Here is a 19,850-nt window from a genome sequence, read left to right as displayed (position 1 = left end):
CAATGCTGAAGGACCAACCAATGACAGATGTTCAACCAAGAGCACACAAAGGCTGCTCAGGAGTTAGTGACTGATGGAGGAGCCTTGAACTTGGGTGGGTGGGCGGCGGAAGGAGGTCATCACACCATCATGATTATAGTTTTGGGCTGGGCTGAGAAGATGATAGGGGGGCGGGGAATCCGTAACAGATCTCTATCAAGCTATTTCTGTTGCCTCTAGTGTACGTAACCTGGTATGGAGAAGAGACCCCTGTGGCCCTATAAACAAGGCACATGGGGGGGGGGAAGAAGCAGCCCTCAATGGAGCTGGGGTGTTTGTGTTTGCCTTTCCTCAGAAGACACTTCTCTTAGAGCTGCTCCTGTGGGCTTTCCCTCTGCCTCTGAGCTGTTTTGAGGCCAAAGGCCATCAGGCTGAGGCCTGCTGCTAACCGAACCATTTTCTCAAGAGGCCCGGCCAGAGGCCTGCTGCCAACTGAAGCCTTCACCAGAGCCTTAGAGCCTGAGGCCTGCTGGTGACTGAACCATTTTTAACTGAAGCCTGATGCTGATTTAAACTTTTTCTTCAGAGACCCAGCCTGAAGCATGCTGTTGAAATATTCCTTCCCCAGAAGCTGTTCCCACAGCCTCACATGCTTCAGAGACTCTCTCATAGCAGGGCAGTCCCTGTGATGAGGTGCTCTGGGGGGTGGGAGGGGGGTCTGCATGGGGGTGGGTCTGTGTGCATCACCCCCAATCCTGTGTCACCTCCTGCCACTGGAGGAAGAGCATTTATGCACCCAGCCCCTTTCCCCCCACTGGTGAAAAAGAGCTGGCAGTTGCTTTTTCCCTGCATTGCAAATGAGGGTCCCCCGTCCCTTGTGAGGGTCTCGTCCATGGCAGGGAGGGCCCCCAGGCTCAGCCCCGTGCTGCTGGGCACGCTTGAGAAGGACACCATGGTGTGGAGGATCATTAGAACCAGGACGCAAAACCGGATCTTGCCGCTGCTGAGGTGGGAGCCCGCAGACACAGGCAGCAGGGATGGATGGTGCTGGTGCTGGTACTGGGTGTGGTGGTAGTAGAGGTTGTAGTGCTGCTGCCGCTGCTGGTGAACGTGGTGGTGGTGATGGGGGATGTCACGGAGTTGGTCATGGAATGACTCTGACTCGATGGATTTGGCTGATGTATTGCAGCTGTCGTCTGGGTGGTGGTTGCATGAGTCCCACAGCATGTCGCAGCACTTGGCTTCCTGTTCAGGCAGATTGCTCTCCAGCAACCCTGGCAAAAGGACAACAAGAAAGGAGGAGGTGGGGGGGGGGAGAAGTGGTGTCAGATCTGCTAAGTGCTACCTTCAGGAGAGTTCACTGATGTACATGAAACCAGGGTAGAATTAGAGGAATTCGCTAATGGGCAGGGAAAAGGAAGAAGGAAGCAACCAGAGGGAATGATTGGTGGCTTCTGTTGTTTCTATACTAATGCACAGAACATGGGAAATCAACAAGATGAACTTGCACTCTTAATCAAAATTGTAGAGTTGGAAGGTCCTCTGGATCATTTAGTCAAACCCCCTACAATGCACAAATCACAGCTAAGAAATCCCTGAAAGGTGGTCATTCAACTTCTGTTGAAAAACCTCCAAGGAACGAGAGTCCACCTCTGTGATCAAATCACAGAGAACAGATGACTTATTTTGGACCAACCTGGCACTAGCTACCAGCAGCAGCAGCAGCAAAACCCAGGGTTGGCTGACGTGGTTTCCTCATATTCTGAAAATCAAGAGACAGACCAGAAAAGGGTTGGCATGTACCAGAACACTAGGAGGTGCTGGATACACACAAATAGCTTCCCCACCCCTTCTAAGGGCATGCTGTTATGGGGCAGAGGACCTTCAACTAGGCAGGCCTAGTTGAACCTACTGAACTGAATCATGGACACCGAGGCAAATAACTGGTCTCCATTATTTACACAGTTTTTGGAGTTTGCCACTGGTCTATTTGTGGGCCTTAAATGTTATTGGGAGAAGGAGATAAATGTTCAAATAGAGAAATCTGAAAGGAAATCACTGTGGTCATATAAGCCATATAAATTGATTCCATCTTATGTGAGAGAACATTCCCTCAAAGATCTGCATAGATGGCATAACACACCTATGAAGATGTCCCATATTACATCAGTCAGCACATGACTGCTGGTGGGACTGTGGGTTTCAAGGGACATTCCTCCATCTTTGGTGGAAATGTCCTCGCATTTCATTAATTCTGATCCCAAGTATATCAAGGAATACCTAAAATAAGTAAATCACCTGTTCAGGCTTCCCCACAACTATAATTATTGAATATGTGGATGAACAACACGAAAACCTGTCACTCCAGAGCTTTTGACACTGTTGTTAGCTGCAGCTAGAATAATAGAAACAGAGAACTGTAAAATTCTAAGGGACTCCAAGGGTCATCTAGTCTGACTCCTTACACTGCTAGGATTTCAAGAGCCCAGCAATGGAAACCTTTAAAAATCTGCATTTGGCTGTATCATAGAATCATAGAGTTGGAAGGGATCCAAGGGTCATCTAGTCCAACCCCCTGCAATGCAGGAAACTCAGCTAAAGCATTCATGACAGATGGCCATCCAACCTCTGCTTAAAAACCTCCAAGGAAGGAGAGTCCACAACCTCTCGAGGGAGACTGTTCCACTGTCAAACAGCCGGGTCTTAGAAATCAGAGCTTCCTTTCCTAAGTGCTCACAGACCAACTGCTGAAGTATTTGTTCTATGACCTTTCCCGGATGTCTTGACTTATATTGCTGTGTCTCACCATTTCTTCCTCTTACAATTTACAGTATTTATTGTTTGATTCCTCTGGATATGAGACAATTTAATACCCTGCTATAGCACTTTTGGGTTGTTAATTATGTTAATAAAACATTTTGGGTTGTCTCTTGGGCAGGGGCGTGGGGGGGATTATATAGCTAATTTATAAAATTTCATGCATATCAGTTAATATCTTGACCCTCCTCCATGAAAAGAGCTGTTTACTTGACGTTTTCCTATGTCGTGAAGCCTGAAATTTCAATTCAGTGGAGCAGGGTCAAGATATTAACTGATATGCATGAAATTTCAGATATAGCTATATAATCCCTAGTTTAGTAAAATAAGACCTTTGAAGCAGATTTTTTTTTTTAAAAAAAAGGTTTTTATGAACCACCCTACTGCCCTACCCTCCGCTGGGCTTCCCGGGTCATGGAAAGTCAGCCTATGTGAAGAAAATGAGACTAGGCCCAGTAGATTAGGCCTTGCCTTACCTTTGCCTCGCCCCCTGCATGCAGCCAATTTTTCTTGATTTTACTGCTGTGGTTTTTTTTGTTTTTTGTTTTGGTAAACCACTTTGCAGGTTTTTTAAAATAGATTTTATTAAATAAATAAACAATAAATATAAATTAAATAACACAAGCCAAAACACAATCCATCCTGTAGATTTAAGTATCTGCCCATAGTTGCCTACTTATTATCTGAGGCCCAGAATCCACATTCCTTTGTAAGAAAATATGAAATAATGTAAAACCATTTTTGCAGGCAAAAAAAAATAAAAATGGGGGGGGGTGACAAGAAATTTTCCGCACCGTGTACCACCTGACCTTCCTACGCCTCTGCTTTTGGGGTACATACCACCTCAGAAGGTGGTAGACTCTCCATCATTGGAGGTTTTTAAACAGACTTTGGATGGATGCTTTAGTTGAGATTCCTGCAGTGGGTTGGACTAGATGACCCTTGGGTGTCTCTTCCAACTCTACAATTCTAAGCCTTACCTGTGCAGATGAAGCCAGGCAGTCCTCCATAGATCAGTTCGTCGTTGTCAGGCAAGACGAAGGGACACTTTGTTTGTACCTCCAGGCAGTATTGCTTGCATGGGATCCGGTGCTGGCACTGCAGTTGGGTCACATTGAAGTACTCAGAGCACAGCCAAGCCTTGTAGACAGCCTGCAAGAAGGGAGGAGGAAGGAGAGGGTGTCAGGTAACAGGGATCCATGTGAACTCAACAGGGAACAGACTTGCATGCTGTCAAGGTAGGAATAGAGAGAAATGCTGTACAACAGTGATTTTCAACTGGTGAGCAGTGGCTCCTTGGAGAGTCTTGAAGGATTGTCAGGAGAGCCGCGGGCAGCCCTGGCCTCCCCTCCTCTCTCCTGCTTGCCCAGCGAGCAGCTCAGAAGAGTAAGCAAGCTGGCAGGCAGGTGGTGTGAGTGGTGCCTGTTTCTCAACAATAAGTGTGCCGCTGCCTGCTCCCTCTCCTTTCCCTTCACTTCCTTCTCCTCCCTCCCTTCTACCAGCAGGCAGTAGAAGCCACAGCAGCCATGAACCCGCCACTAACCCACATGACTCCCCCCTGAAGAGCCATTATGCAACATCAAGCTTTTTGTCTTTTTCAATGGTGCCCTGGAAGCACCAGTCCTGTTGCATCTGCCTATTGAACCAATGCCCCCTTTCCTCTGCCACATTGCAGACACCCTCCTCCACCGCCCCTGCTATTTCTTTTTTGCACTTGTTTCCTCACTTAGCTCTCCCTGGCCATCCACACTAACAGGGGCCCTTCCCTGTTTTCCTCAAGGTCTCTCTGGCACTAGGGTGCCTGGGAACCAGCTGTCAACTCTGGGGCTGCTTTTCCTTGCCTGTTGAACCACCTGGGCTCCCCTCCTTAGTTCCCTACAGCTTTGCAAAGACTAAATTGGGGGATGCAGCTATAATTTTGTTTTTTCAGCATTCCTGAGACTGTATTCCCACTGTTGTTTTTTGTTGTAAGTGTTGGAATACTGCCAGGGAGATATCAGCCATCATGGCCCCCATGTCGCCTCCAGACGATCCATCGATCTCCCGTAGATACAGTATCAGCAATTAGCGACACGAGCTCCAGAAAATAGCTTGTAACATTCCAGAGCTGATGCACACTCTATCAGCAGAATTCGTACAGCGAAAGATGCACGCAGGAGAGCATTATTTAGAAGTTTATTCAGCGTTGGTCAGAACAAAGGAAAGAACATGACTGTCTGCTTGCGTGTTCAGGCACAGAGAGAGAAAAACGAAAGCAATAGAAAACATAAACTTCCTGTGAACAGGAAATACGCAGACTCTGTGACTCACAAAGCCTGCTCCCTTTTAAGGTGGAACGGAAATATCCTAACATCCTCCCCCTTTCCGTGTAACCTGTAGTACCTGTGGTTCAACCCAATTGCAACTTCTGTACGTAAGCCTTAAGTTGTTCTCCGTTAACAACCTTAGACAACAGGTCAGCAGGGATTTCACTTCCTGCCATATAGGACACCTGAATGAGTCCTTTCTGAATACACTCTCTTGCATGATGTAGCTTAATCTGCAAGTACTTGGTTCTTTGCTTGCAACTCTCTGAGTTCAGCAAAGCCAAACAGGATCTATTGTCTTGATACACTTGTATAGGACATTTCACAGAAACCCCGATGTCCTTAAACAGTTGCATCAACCATTCACAATCCATGAGTGAAAATGACAGAGCATTGAGTTCTGCTTCACAGGAACTTAGGTTTACTGTCGTCTGCTTCTTGCACAGCCAGTCAAACAGACAGTGGTTGTACATGTAGCATACTCCAGAAGTGCTTGTACCATCCGCGGTGTCACTTCCAAAACTAGCATCTGCAAAGATTTCAAGACCTCCAGCCTTCTGACTGGTGAACCTCAGCCTGTAGTGCATAGTCCCTTTCAAATAGCGGGCTATGCGCTTCAGAGCTTTCCAATCCTGAACAGTAGGATTGTTAGCATGTCTGCTAAGCAGGTTAGTGATTACAGCTATGTCAGGTCTTGAGCATCTAGCAATGAAATTCAGCTTGCCTAGAATGCATCTGTACAGCGTAGTGTCAGAAAACGCTTCAGCAGTACTATCTACCTGGTAACCTGTCACCATCGGTGTGTCTGCTGGGTTTGCATCAACCAAATTCAACCTGGTTAATACGTCAGCAGTTTTCTGTGTTTGGTGTACCAGAAAATTACCTGCTTGGTCCCTCTCCACCTGCAGAGAAAGATAGTTGGATACCTCACCAAGATCCTTCATGTCATAGTGCTCCGTCAGTTGAGCTAGGGTGCTTTGGTAAAAAGCCTGATTCTTCCAAAACATCAGAAGATCAACAACAAAACATAAACAATACAGTTTGTTTTGCCCCTCCTCCTTGACAAACACACATGGATCAGCTTTGCGCTGGTGAAAACCTAGAGAAAGCAATGTCTCAGTGAGTTTTGTGTTCCAACACCTGACACTCTGCTTGAGCTCATATAAGGATTTCCGCAGTTTACAGACCATTCCCTTCTGTATCTGCATCCTGTCAGGTGGAAGCATAAACAGCTCCTCCCCCAAAACCCCATACAAAAAAGCTGTATTAATGTCATGATGGGAAACATGCAGTTTCTCCTCTGCAGCAATCTTGAGCATCAGCCAAATGCTCTCATACTTGATGGTGGGAGAGTAGGTCTCGTGGTAATCCTGTCCTGGTACCTGTGAAAACCCTCTGGCAACCAATCTGGCTTTGTGTCTGACAACCTTGCCATTCTGGTCTGTCTTGGCCTTGAAGACCCATTTGCTGCCAACCAGTCTCATTCCTGGGACTACCGGTACCAGCTCCCAAGATTTGTTCCTGTTCAAGGAATCAACTTCAGCCTTCATGGCATTAAGCCAAGGCTCAGCATCTTTAGAGGTTAACTCCTGAACCTCTTTGAAGCTTGAAGGTTCCCACACCTTCTCTGAGCTACTAAGAACAGCAGTTGCCGTCTTAACAAACTCATCAGCAAATCTCTTTGGAGGTCTGCCTTTCGTCGCCCTTTCAGATCTGCGTACTAGACGCAAGTCTTCTGGACTCATCTCCTCCTTCTTAGGAGAAAAGTGACCAATGGTGAACAGTGGTTCTTCCAGTTCATTGTCAGACGCATCAGATGGTCTGACTGAGGTCTTTGCGCTCTTGTAGTCTGCTGTGTCATCACTGTCGCTGACACCAGCAGCAGCGCCGCCCACTCAACTGGAATCTGAACTCTGATCATCATCATCATCCTCATCCTCAGCTTCCTCTTTTGCCTCAACACCATCTGCCTTTTTCACATCACCTTCATCCTCCTCTGGGTAACTCTGGAAAATTCCCATATCCCCCCCCCCCCCACTTAGGATTGTACTCAACACTCTTTGTGAACTTAATGGACTTAGAGTCAGTCATCCATACCCTGTATGCACCTTTTTCGTACCCCATGAACAAACCATGTGCCCCACGCTTCCCAAGCTTGTTGCTCTGTGGGGTGTGTACCCACATGTCAGAACCAAAGATTCTCATGTGATTGACGTTAGGTTTCTTACCAAACATCTTCTCATAGGGAGTACAACCAATAGGTGATGACAGTCTGCGATTAAAGGTATAAACAAATGTTGACAGAGCCTCCCCCCAAAACTTCTCAGGGAGATTGGCATCATGCAACAAGGTTTTTAGGCCTTGAAGCAAAGTTTGGTTTGCTTTCTCAGCAAGTCCATTCATCCATGGCGATCTAGGCGTTGACAAGTCATGCTGGATTCCCTTCTCAGTCAGGAAAGCTTCAAACTGCTGAGAAGTGAATTCCCTGCCCCGATCAGTAAAGAGACGGCCGATACGTTTACCGTGAACATTCTCCAACCAAGCACAGAATGCCTTGAACCTAGGAAACGCTTGCGATTTCTGCTCGAGCATAAACACATGAATGTACCTGGAAAAAGAATCAATTAAAACCATGAAGTACCTTGCTCCATCCAAAGAGGGCACAAGTGGACCAACCAGGTCTGCATGGACTAGCTGGTAGGGTTTGGAAGCCTGCCTGCTAGACTCCTTGCCTTTTGGAGCAACCTTCACCTTGTTCTCTGCACAAGATACACATTTCATGTGAAACTTACAGGGTTTGATGTTCAAACACTCAACCAACTCAGGCATCTTGGCCAGCGCCTGCCAAGACATGTGACAAAATCTTCGATGTGCTTCATGAATGCACCCTGCATGAAGAACTTTGTTAGTTTGTGCAACACAACAAGAATCAACATTAGACATAATAGCATTGTCATCATAAGTTATAGAATAAACCATCTATAAACTTTGCATGCAAAATGTCCTCTTTGCCTTTCCTGATGACACAGACGCTCCTCTTGAAGGAAATCTCAAAGCCTTGTTTTTCACTGGCTTGGGCTTTCCACCCCCCCCCCTGCTTTGGGCCATCTGCAGGCATCTGTCTCTGTTTACCTCTGGCCTTCCGGTATCTGTGAGGATGACCTTGGCTCCCATGAGAAACAGAGCTCTCAGCTGCCGACTCCTTGGCTCCCCCTGGAGGCTGGAATGCTGCCTGCGATGACATCACAGTCAGCTCCCCCTGCAGCTTGCAACCGGTGCCCTCAGCATCCCTGCAAACACTCTCATTCTGGGAAACAGCCAGGACCTCTGATGCAGTCAAACTCTGGGCTGGGATGACCGGCAGATGGGCAACTTTCAAAGCATTCCACATCTGACGTGCTGTCTTGTTGCCAGCCAGCGTGGCAATATCCTCCAGAGAGACAGATAAGACTATTAGGTCTATGGCCCTTGAATGTTGGGCCCTCCATCTATCTGTCAGAGGAACTGGAGGGGCTTCACGCACAGTATGCCACACTCCAAACTGTCGCAGCAAGCTCTCACAGCAACTTGCCCAAGTCTCATAATTTTGCCGATTTAACTTTGGGCACTCAGCAGCTTCAGAGGCTTGGAAAAACTCCATTCCAGGACTTCCGGGTCTGCGCCATCGGCAATGGCGGAATTCCTCTGATCCAGAGGAACCCGCTCCGCGAAAATCGGGTCTTGCTGCCGCGGCAAAGGCGGAGACCCTTTAAAAATCCCAGGCGGAGGAAGTCTGGGAACGTGGGATTCGGCTGACACCAGGAGCGCCCCCCTACACGCAAGGAAACCCCTTTTTCGGGGATCCGAAGCGACGCGGGGTGAGCGGCGCGGTGTTTTGAATCGACCGCTATTTTTACGGAGTGAAGCCGCACAGCCGTTGCCGGAGAGCGCTGACTTTTTCCTGTGGACAATTGGACTCTAAACAAGTACCTGTGAGTAGAACGGAAAATTGGGCTAAGAAACATTTTAATTTGGCACTCAAGCGGGAAGGTCCTAAACAGGAAGTCCGCCTTCCGCTTTTGTAAATAGTCTGAAGCAAAAATTGTGCAAGCTAAAGTCTGGAAAGTTGTACATAAAGGTTTAAAATTCCTCCTGTTTTAACCATCTAAACCCCTCTTGGAAGCAGGAGTAAAGAGGGGGAATTTTGACTGTTCAAGCCTGCAGGAGAGAGAGTAAAGAAAGATAAATTTCCACTGTCTCAAACCTGGGAACGGGGTGTCAGAGACAGAGATTTTTGGTGAAGTTCACTGACCGTGAATGGAACATCTTTTGACAGATAGTTAAAGAAGAGAAACAAATTGATTCCAATGTTGCCTTTTGCATTTAAAAGAAACAAAAAATCTGAAAAATGAAAGTAATTTTCTTTTGTTGGACCTGTTTTCAAAAGATGGATACAAATAGAAATTGTCTCCTCTAGAGCAGTGTTTCCCAACCTTGTGCCTCCAGATGTTTTTGGCCTACAACTCCCATCATCCCTGACCACTGGTCTTGCTAGCTAGGGATGATGGGAGTTGTAGGCCAAAAACATCTGGAGGCACAAGGTTGGGAAACACTGCTCTAGAGGGAGCTTGTTAAATTGTTGCTGGAGTCGATCTGGGGACTTTACAGCTGTGGAGATTAGGATCGTGGGACCAGACTGTGACCTTGAATAAAAATGTGTTTGGAAGAAGTTTTGGTGCTTGCTTTTTGCAAGACAAGCGCTTTGTTGGAGCAGATGCATGAGAAGTTGGATTTGATTACTGTTGCAGTCAAAAACTTTGGACAAACAGCGAATATTTATACAGAAACCATCCAGGAGCCAACCCAGGAACCTGTTTTGACAGAGCAAGTGCAAACGCAGATGATAATGGAGGAGGCTGCTGTTGAACTTCAAGTAACAGAAATGGAGAGGCCCGAGGCCCTACAGGAGCATAAGCCGTTGTTGTTGAAGGCTGAATTTGGAGTGGGCCAGGGGGGGTCTGGGGTTGTGGGGGCCCTTAAGTTTGGAGGGGCTTTGAAACATGCCTTTAAATATCTTCTGGATTACACTGTTGACTGTGGGGAATGGGACTGTGGGGAATGGGCCGATCTGCTGAGGAGAGATGGAGATATTTTCGAGTTGGAACATCCCCGAGACCTACTCCTCAATGAGAAAGGAAATAAATTAAGAAAGAGATCAACAAAAGACAAGGTAAAGTGCAAGTACAAACAAGAAGATCTGCAGAAGGGACATGGAAAAGACTTAAGAGCCTCGGACATAAGATTACCAGGTTGATGGACTAGATGGAATGGACAGTAAGGGGGACATCCGGTGGAGCGCGAGCCCGATACAAGTGAGGGATCTCTCTGGGAGAGAAACCCTGGCTATTTCGGCCGCAAAAGGGGGGTTTTAGGGCGAACCCCCCCCCCCTGTTAAGCCTCTGGTGGGTATCCAGAGGTTCAGGTTCCTGGCAGTGCCTAAAAGCTGCCCATCCGGCCGTCAGGTAGCCTCTGAAAAAGAGGTGAAGAGTGCGGCGGAACGGGATAGCAGGCTATCGGGAAGCCATTGCTACGGCTGAATAGCGAAGCCCTGAGCTTGAAAGGAACAGCGCTCCGCTCTTGAAACTAAGAAATTCGGACTTGAAACCTCTAAAATTGGATTGAAAAGTATTAAGGGAAGTTCCGAATTAAAAAAGGAGAAGATTTCGAGTTCAGCTGTCATCTGAAATCAGCACAGACGCAGCACCGTAAGCAGAGCCAGAAAACGAAAGTGAGTGCCGCTAGCGGCTATTGTTTCCGTTTCTCCCTAACTATTAGAGACTGTTTGAAACTAAGTTAAAAGTTTAAACGTAACTACTTTTGAGAAGAGGTGAAACGTCAAGGGGGAACAGAAGGTAACTATTGAGACAAAATAGAGGTCTTAGATGTAACTGAGGATATACAAGGACTGAACTGTCTTCCCACTTGTACTTTCAAGATTAAACTGTTACGCCAGAAGAAGAGCTTCCGACTCCATTTTAACTCAACGAAAAGGGTATAGTGGCAGAGAAAGAAGAACTAATCTATTTCCCCACATCTTTTTTTGTGTGTGGATTTTGGTCATATTCTTTTTTTTCTTTTTTTGGTTTTTTATATTGGAAAAGCTAATTTTAAATTAACTTTGGTTATTTGGCAATTCCTTATTAAAAAGTTATTAAAGTGGATTGGAGTTTCCTAGTGGATGGAATGAGACATTACAACTTGTTTTTCAGAATTTCCCTTTGTTATTGGTATAATTTTGGACTGGAGGAATATCTGCTTCCTGCTGGGCCTCCTTCTCCCTGAATTGTTTCTTTCGCATTATTTCCTATGGAATGTCCTGTTCGGAATTATAAATCATAACACCTCATCCTCTCTGACAATTATATTCCTCTATAAAACCTCTTGGATTATTAAATAGAATTTATACAGTTTAAATACTCTTGCCATTTTGGTATTTTTTTATTTTTATTTTTTTTAAATTATTTTTTCTGCCTCTTTCAGGAAATAACCATGGTTGGAAAGTACAGTCGGATTATAATTTGAGTTTCTTGGATTACAATTTGGATTACAATCTGGATTACAATTTGGATTACAACTCAATTATCTGGATTACAATTTGGATTACAATTCAAGTTCTCTATGCAAGCTATTTTTGGTTCTCCTTTTTCTTGTCTTATTTGAGGATTAGCCCGAGTGGGGGCAAGAAGTCTAGGAGCTAATTAAACTTTGGCACAGAACATTGGTTATTCTACAACGTTCAGCTGTGGAAGTATTTTCTTTTACAAAAATCATTACTTTTATTAATCCCTCCACATTGCCCTAAAAACTTTGGATCAACATTAAGAAACTGTATTTTGTCTTTTTAGGATGTTATATTGTGAAATTGTTTAAGCAATATTTGTTAACTTTGAACCAAATAATTAATAGGAGAAATTTGTTTGTTATTGTTTTGATTGGATATATTGGGATATTTTGGGAAAGAAATGTCACACCTGCCGAAAAAAGGGGCAGAGGGGGGGACGTCAACAGATAGGAGAACTTCAAAGCAAGAAACGGAATTTAGAACGGAAATATTGAAAATGTTTGCAGAGATAAAACAAAGTGAGAAAAATCTGGAGACAAAATTGGACAGAAAAATTGATGAGACAGTTAATGAACTGAAAGGGCAGATAAAAGAGGTATCTAAAAGAGTGGATGAGGGGTTGAAGAGGACAAAATCAGAAATGAGAGAGATGAAACAGGAGGAAGAAAGGATGAAGAGTGAGATGGTGGAAATAAACAAAACACAGGAAGAAATAAAAGACTTGATTGCTATGAATGAACTGAGACAGAGGGAAGTGAACTTGAGGCTGAGATCAGTGCCGGAAGCACAGAATGAGAATATAGGAGAGAGACTGACAACGGAAATTGCACAGTGGTTGGAGATGCCAGAGGAAGAAGAGCCAAAACAGTACAGAATGCATTCAGAATGAAAGTAAGGACAAGTAAAGCAAAGAAATTTCCTGGAGACTGTTTGATTACTTTCAAGGACAGAGAGATGAGAAATTTGATTTTACAGAGAAATAGAGAGAAAAGGTTATATATAGACGGGAATTACATAATCATCTTTAAAGATATACCAATAAGGCTGTTGAAACGAAGAGACCCATATAAACCATTGGTGCAGATCCTCAAGAAAAATAAGATTGACTTCAGATGGGAATTTCCGGAGGGAGTCTCGTTCTTCTATAAAGGCAAGAAAAGAAGATTGACAAGCCCAGAGGAAATAGGGAAATTTACGAGAAGATACAAGGAATTACAGGTGGGAGAAGAAGAGACCAAGGGAGCAGAGGGAGGAGCAGGATCCAAGGAGGAGTCTGAATCAGGAGAGGAAGATGAACAGAATGGAAAGAAATCGGAAGAAGAAGTAGAGGACGAGGAAGAAGAGGTAGACAGATTATAAGGAAATAAACTAAATTTATTTAATTGGAAGGTATCATGGCGTTAAAATTATGGAATTGGAATATTAATGGAATGAATGATAAGAGGAAACGGAATAAAATTGAACTTTTTTAAAAAAAGGAAAATCTGGACATTATATGTTTGCAAGAAACTCATGTGGCAAAAAGACACAGGAAAATTCTGATCAACAAAAGACTTGGGAATGAATTTATATCTTCGGATAAAGAGAAAAAAAAGGGGAGTTGTCTTATATATCAAAAACAAAATTGAATCTCACCAAATATTTAAAGAGGAGGAAGGAAGAATCATAGCAGTTCAAATCAAATGGCAAGGCGAAAAATTAATAATTGTCGGGATCTATGCACCAAATGGAAATAAGACTGATTTTTATAAAGTATTGGAGGAAAAACTATTTGAACATATGGATCAGAAAATTATAATAATGGGAGACATGAATGGCGTGGTATCATTGGAAATGGACAGACTAAGGGACGTAAAGAATAAAGAAGGGAAACTGCCTAAGACATTTTTCACGATGACAAAGAATTGTAATCTGATTGATATTTGGAGACTTAGACACCCATTGGAGAAACAATTTACGTACTATTCAGAACCAAATCAGTCAATGTCAAGAATGGGTATCGAACGAATTGACTCCAAGAATCCAACAAATCGAAATACAAGCCAAAGTAATCTCAGATTTTTATCCAGCAGAACTCATTGAAGAATAAAAACAAGGAAAAAAGGAAAAAATAAATTCTAAGGCAGATTATGGACAATGAGCAAAAACTGATTAAGAAGCCAAACAATTTGAAGATCAAGCAGGAAATCAAGATTCTCCAAACTCAATTTGCAATGATAATAAATAAAGAAGTCGAATGGAATATTAAAAGGTTAAGGCAGAAAAACTTTGAGTTCGCAAACAAATCAGGAAAATGGCTTGCGTGGCAACTTAAAAAGAGAAAGGAGCAGAGCACAATCAATAAAATTAGGATAAATGGTGAAGAGACAGCTAATCTGAAAGAAATTAGGAAAGAATTCTAGGACTTTTATAGGCAACTATATAGAAATAAAGAAAGGAATAATATGAAGAAAATAGAAAGATATTTAAGAGACAAAATGGTGCAGAAGATCCCGACAGACCAAAAAGACCAGCTGAATGCCCCAATAGAAAAAGAGGAAATAAAAGAGGTGATAAAAGAGTTGAAGAGAGGGAAAGCTCCGGGACCTGATGGATTTACATCAAGTTATTATAAAGAAATGAAAGACGTGTTGATGATCCCTTTGATGGAAGTCATGAATAACATTTTAAAAGAAAGAGACATTTCAGATACGTGGAAAGAAGCATATATTACACTGATCCCCAAACAGGATTCGGATTTAACTCAAATTAAAAACTATAGGCCTATTTCACTATTGAATACGGACTACAAGATATTTGCGAGAATTTTAGAGAAGAGATTGAAAAGGATACTAACAAGACTTATACATAAGGATCAAGCAGGTTTCCTACCAGGCAGACAAATGAAAGATAATATAAGAAATATAATTAATGTCTTAGAATATCTGACTGCTAGGAATGATAAACAAGCAATTTTAATGTTTGTGGACGCTGAAAAGGCCTTTGACAATATTATATGGGAGTTTATGTTGAAAAATTTAGAATATATGGAGGTGGGGAAAGAGTTTTTCAATGGTATAAAGGCAATCTACACAGAACAGAGAGCTAAATTGATAGTTAACAATGTTATTACCGAAGATATAAAAATATCTAAAGGAACAAGACAAGGTTGCCCACTTTCGCCATTGTTATAAATTTATAACGGTTCTGGAAGTCTTTTTAAATGCAATTAGACAAAACAAACAAATAAAAGGGGTGACAGTTGGTCAAAATGAGTATAAAGTTAAAGCTTTTGCCGATGATTTGGTAATGACTATGGAAGAACCAATAGAAAGTGTAAAAGAGGTATTGGAGGAGATGGAACAATTTGGAAAGGTAGCTGGATTTAGACTGAATAAGAGAAAGACCAAAATGATTGTGAAAAATATGGAACAAACTAAGTTTGAAACAATGCAGCAACAAACGGAGATAGAGGTGGTGAAAAAGGTAAAATACTTGGGAATTTGGTTATCATCCAAGAATATTGATTTGTATCAAAATAATTCTATTCCGGTTTGGAAGGGAATAAAAAAGGACCTGGAGGTGTGGGGCAGAATGAAATTATCATTTTGGGGAAGAATATCCACGGTAAAGATGAGCGTGTTGCCAAAGATGTTACAGTGGTGCCCCGCAAGACGAACGCCTCGCAAGACGAAAAACCCGCTAGACGAAAGGGTTTTCCGTTTTGGAGGCGCTTCGCAAAATGAATTTCCCTATGGGCTTGCTTCGCAAGAAGAAAGCCCATAGGGAAATCTCCGGGGACCTCTTTTAAATGCTAGCGGTGCGGAGCAAAGCCTTTTCCCCCCCTCCGGCCTTCAGAAGAGGTCCAGGAAGGCCGGCGGGGGCCGAAAGGCTTTGCTCCCCACCGCCAGCATTTTAAAAGCAGTCCGGGATAGCAGGGAAGCGCTTCCCGCTATCCCGGATGGCTTTTGAAGGCAGGCGGGGGGGAGCAAAGACTGGACCTCTTCTGAAGGCGGGCGGGGGGCAAAAGCCTTTGCTCCCCCCCCCGCCTGCCTTCAAAAGCCGTCCGGGAGCATTTTAAAATCGCCCCGGGACAGCGGAGGAATTCTCCAGGACCTCTTCTGAAGGCGGGCGGGGGGCAAAAGTCTTTGTCCCCCCTGCCTGCCTTCCCGGGGGCTTTTAAATCACCCCGGGACAGCGGAGAATTCCTCCGCTGTCCCGGGGCGATTTTAAAATGCTCCCGGACGGCTTTTGAAGGCAGGCGGGGGGGGAGCAAAGACTTTTGCCCCCCGTCCGCTTTCAGAAGAGGTCCTTTTTTCTCCGCTCTCCCGTTTCTCCGCTCTCTCGGGAAGGCAGGCAGGGGGGACAAAGACTTTTGCCCCCCGCCGGCTTTCAGAAGAGGTCATTTTCATAATATTCTCTCTTAAGGCATTACATGCCGTAAATTTCATACCTGTGGTCCATAACTGTTCCCAGTCAGCCAACATAATGTTATGTCCAACATCTTGTGCCCATTTTATCATAGCAGATTTAACCGTTTCATCCTGAGTATTCCATTTCAACAGCAAGTTATACATTCTTGATAATAGCTTAGTTTTGGGATCTAGTTCTGTTTCCAATTTTGATTTTTCCACCTGGAAGCCAATTTTCTTGTCTAGATTATAAGCCTCCCTTATTTGATAATAATGAAGCCAATCTCGCACTTTATCTTTTAGTTTCTCAAAGCTCTGCAATTTCAATTTATCTCCTTCTTGTTCCAAAATCTCCCAATATTTCGGCCATTTGGCCTCCATATTGAGCTTTTTCTGAGCCTTCGCTTCCATCGGTGATAGCCACCTTGGGGTTTTATTTTCAAGTAAGTCTTTATATCTTATCCAGACATTGAACAATGCTTTCCTGACAATATGGTTTTTAAATGCTTTATGTGCTTTGACCTTGTCATACCACAAATATGCATGCCACCCAAATACATTATTGAAACCTTCTAAATCCAAAATGTCTGTGTTCTCAAGAAGCAGCCATTCTTTCAGCCAGCAAAATGCTGCTGATTCATAATAAAGTTTAAGGTCTGGCAGGGCAAATCTGTGAAGATAAGATGGCGTCCGGCACGCTTCTGCTGCGCCGATCGGACGTCTGTACCGATAGAAAAACTTGAGCTCCCCTCAGCTCTCTTTGCAAAGTCGTTTAGCAGAGTTTGCAGCAGGAGAAACTGTTGCCTTTGTGTGTGGATAATAAATCAGACTGGACACAGCTTCTTGCTAATCTCCAACAGTCTTTTAATGAGAAGAAAAACATCATAAATCAGCCCGGCGAGAGAGCAGACATCCTTTTCGTCTCTCAGCCAAAAACGAAAGGGAAACTCACACAAAGGAAGATTCCCGTATGTGAACATAACCACGCCTCAGAATGTGAGACGTCACACAGAACTGTTTAACCCTGTAAGTTCTGATTCTCCTCACACCCCCTCTCGTCTCGCATCCTGAGGGGAACTGTGAGTACAACTCACCCCAAATAGTTATGGGCAAGTAACAATCCCCACATATCTCTTGGATCAATCACCGGTAGAACTCCAACTCTCTGCACAAATCTGACAACGCACTGAACTCAGCCTCAGTGGAAGAAAGTGCAATAAGACTTTGCTTCCGGGACTTCCACCCAACCAGGGATTCCCCGAACTTTACCACCAGCCCAGACACAGACTTCCTGTCTCCAAGAGATGCCGAATCGCTGTCACTCCAGCACGTAAGCCGTGCGTCACCTTCAGCTGACAACGTGAGGCAAAACTCTTTGGTATCCTGCAAATACCTCAACACTCTCTTGATGCCTTGCCAGGCATTCACACTGGGCTTTGTAGCCTCCCTGCTGAGCAGATTCACAGCAAACGCTATGTCTGGTCTGCTCCACTGAGAGAGATACAACAGACTCCCTAGCGCTGACTGAAACACCCCAGGGTTTTGGAACTCAGAACGCTCCCCAAGCTGACTGTCCTTCACGAAGTTGGTCTCCATGGGCGTTCTGACCCCTGCACAGTCAGACATCCAGAACTTCTCAAGCAACTGCTCAATCTTGCCTTTCTGACGGAGCAAGAAACTTCCGTTCTCAGACCTGTCTATCCTACCGCCTAGATTAACCTGAACGGGACCAAGGTTTTTGAGCTTAAACTTCTTACCAAGCTCTTTGGCAAAACCTTGCACCTGTCTATCTGTCTGTGCACCGGCCTGCTTGCCCTCTGGCAGCTTCGTGGTCGAGCACACATCTACAGACCTCATTGAGTTCAATTCCTTTCCCATTGCATCTTGCCACTTCCTGGCATCTGCTTCAGGCAACTGTTGAACCTCCTCAAAACTCTCAGGTTCGCACTGCGATAAACCAACCCACACACTGGTGACCTCAAATCTCTCAGGTGGTACCCCCTTTGTGGTGTGTGCGGAATGTCTGAGCACTGTCTCAGGTGCTCCCTCTGACCCACTGGGGCCAGCAAGTGTGTCCTTGACCTCAAAAGACTCCCCCTCTGACTTACTGCGTCTTCGGGCCTTTTGCACTTTTCTAATGGGAGACGAAGGCTCACTCTTGGGCTCTCTTTTAACAACCTGTGGAGATGCCCCTCCCTGTTCTTGACCCTGGTCAGAGACCTGGTCCTCATCAACAGGTTCAGCTTCTAACTCTCCCTCCTCATCAGAGTCAAACAGACACTCTGAGAGAACGTCAGGATTCGGATGGATCCTTGACCAACCACTCTGTTCATAGAACTCAGCACTTCTGCTGACTAGAATCCTGGACTGATCACCTTCTGGATAGGCAAACCTCCACCCTTTTGTCGCAGGCTCGTACCCACAAAAGAACATTTTCCGGGACCTCGGGTCACCTTTCTTTCATTGAGCCTTTGGCACAAGCACCCAAGCTTCGCAACCAAACACACAGAAGAAATGCACCTTAGGCTTCTTCCGGTGCAGTAGAAAATAGGGTGTGTCTCCTACAACAGAGCTATAGGACCTGTTCAAAGTGAAGTTGGCCACCTTCCAAGCTTCAGCCCAAAAGCTCTGAGGCAAACCAGAGTCAAACAGTAGAGCGTCAGCTGCCTCAGCTAGCGTTCTGTTCCTGCGCTCTGCTACACCATTCTCCTGAGGAGAAGAAGCAACCGTCAACCTGTGACGTATTCCCTTCTGGCGGAAGAAATTCTGCAGAGCAGACCCGGTGAACTCTCCGCCTCGGTCACTCTGAAAACTCTGCACCTTGGTGGAAAACTGTAGTTCCACCTCCGCAACCCAGTCTTTGATCAGTTGTGCCGCCTCGCTTTTCCGTTTCAGCGAGAAAACCCAGCCGGTCCTAGAAAAATCATCTGTCAGCGTAAGCACAAACCTGGCCTCGCCCAGACTCGGCACTGGCATGGGACCACAAAGGTCTGTATGCACAACCTCAAAAGGCCTTGTGGTTACCCTTTCCGATCTGGGATAACTGCACCTTTTTACCTTTGCTCTTTTGCATGCCCTACAATCCAGGAATTTATCACATGCTTTCATTTTGCAACCTTCAGTGCATTCGGGCAACTTCTGGATATATTTCCAACAGCTATGCGACATTCTCCTGTGCCACAAGTGAGCACACGAATCATGTGTGGGAACGTTAGCACACTTCGCCTGTGCTGTCTCAGCATCCCCCTTACCCTCCAGAGGTGTCTCCAGAACAAAGAGGTTGTTCTGACATGCAACTTTGACCAGTTGTTTCCCACCCCTGGAAATAGAACAGACATCATTTGCAAAGCAAACCTTATAACCCTCCTTTACAAGAGCAGATACAGATAAAAGACAACAATGCATTTCTGGCACAACGTAGACCTCCATCTCTGCCTGTAAAAAAGAAACAAACACATTGCCAGCAGTGGTTAATTGTCTCTGTGAGCCATCAGGAAGAGTGACTGTTTTCCCAATTGAAACAGCCCTGCAGTTCCACATTTCACCACTAGGTGGCGAAGGCATCAGGTGATGGCTGGCTCCTGAGTCGATGACCCAACGCAGCATGCTGCCCTCACTGGAGTTGTCCCTTAGCGTTGCCATAGAGGCAGCTAGGTGATAAGAAGAACCGTCCTTCTCACTTCCTCTGTCACGTCCTCCCTTCGCATTCCCACACTGGCCTCCTCTCCTAGACTGGCTGCCATGGAAACCTGCCTG

General features: G+C 44.9%; 1 pseudogene across 1 annotated transcript in view; it reads right to left on the bottom strand.

Moving 5' to 3' along the window:
• Positions 1 to 645: 645 nt before the first annotated feature.
• LOC310836045 (NALCN channel auxiliary factor 2 pseudogene) overlaps positions 646 to 19,850 on the bottom strand; it is an 82,112-nt pseudogene continuing 62,907 nt past the window's right edge. Inside the window, exons 2-3 of the transcript XR_014568647.1 lie at positions 3,777 to 3,948; positions 646 to 1,253 (exon numbers count right to left, since the gene is read on the bottom strand). The product of XR_014568647.1 is annotated as an NALCN channel auxiliary factor 2 pseudogene (transcript). The remainder of the gene's footprint in view (positions 1,254 to 3,776; positions 3,949 to 19,850) is intronic.

This window comes from Podarcis gaigeae, assembly GCF_964106915.1.
Source record: "Podarcis gaigeae genome assembly, chromosome: W".
NCBI classification, from domain to species: Eukaryota; Metazoa; Chordata; class Lepidosauria; order Squamata; family Lacertidae; genus Podarcis; species Podarcis gaigeae.
This window is presented reverse-complemented; position numbering and strand designations above follow the sequence as displayed.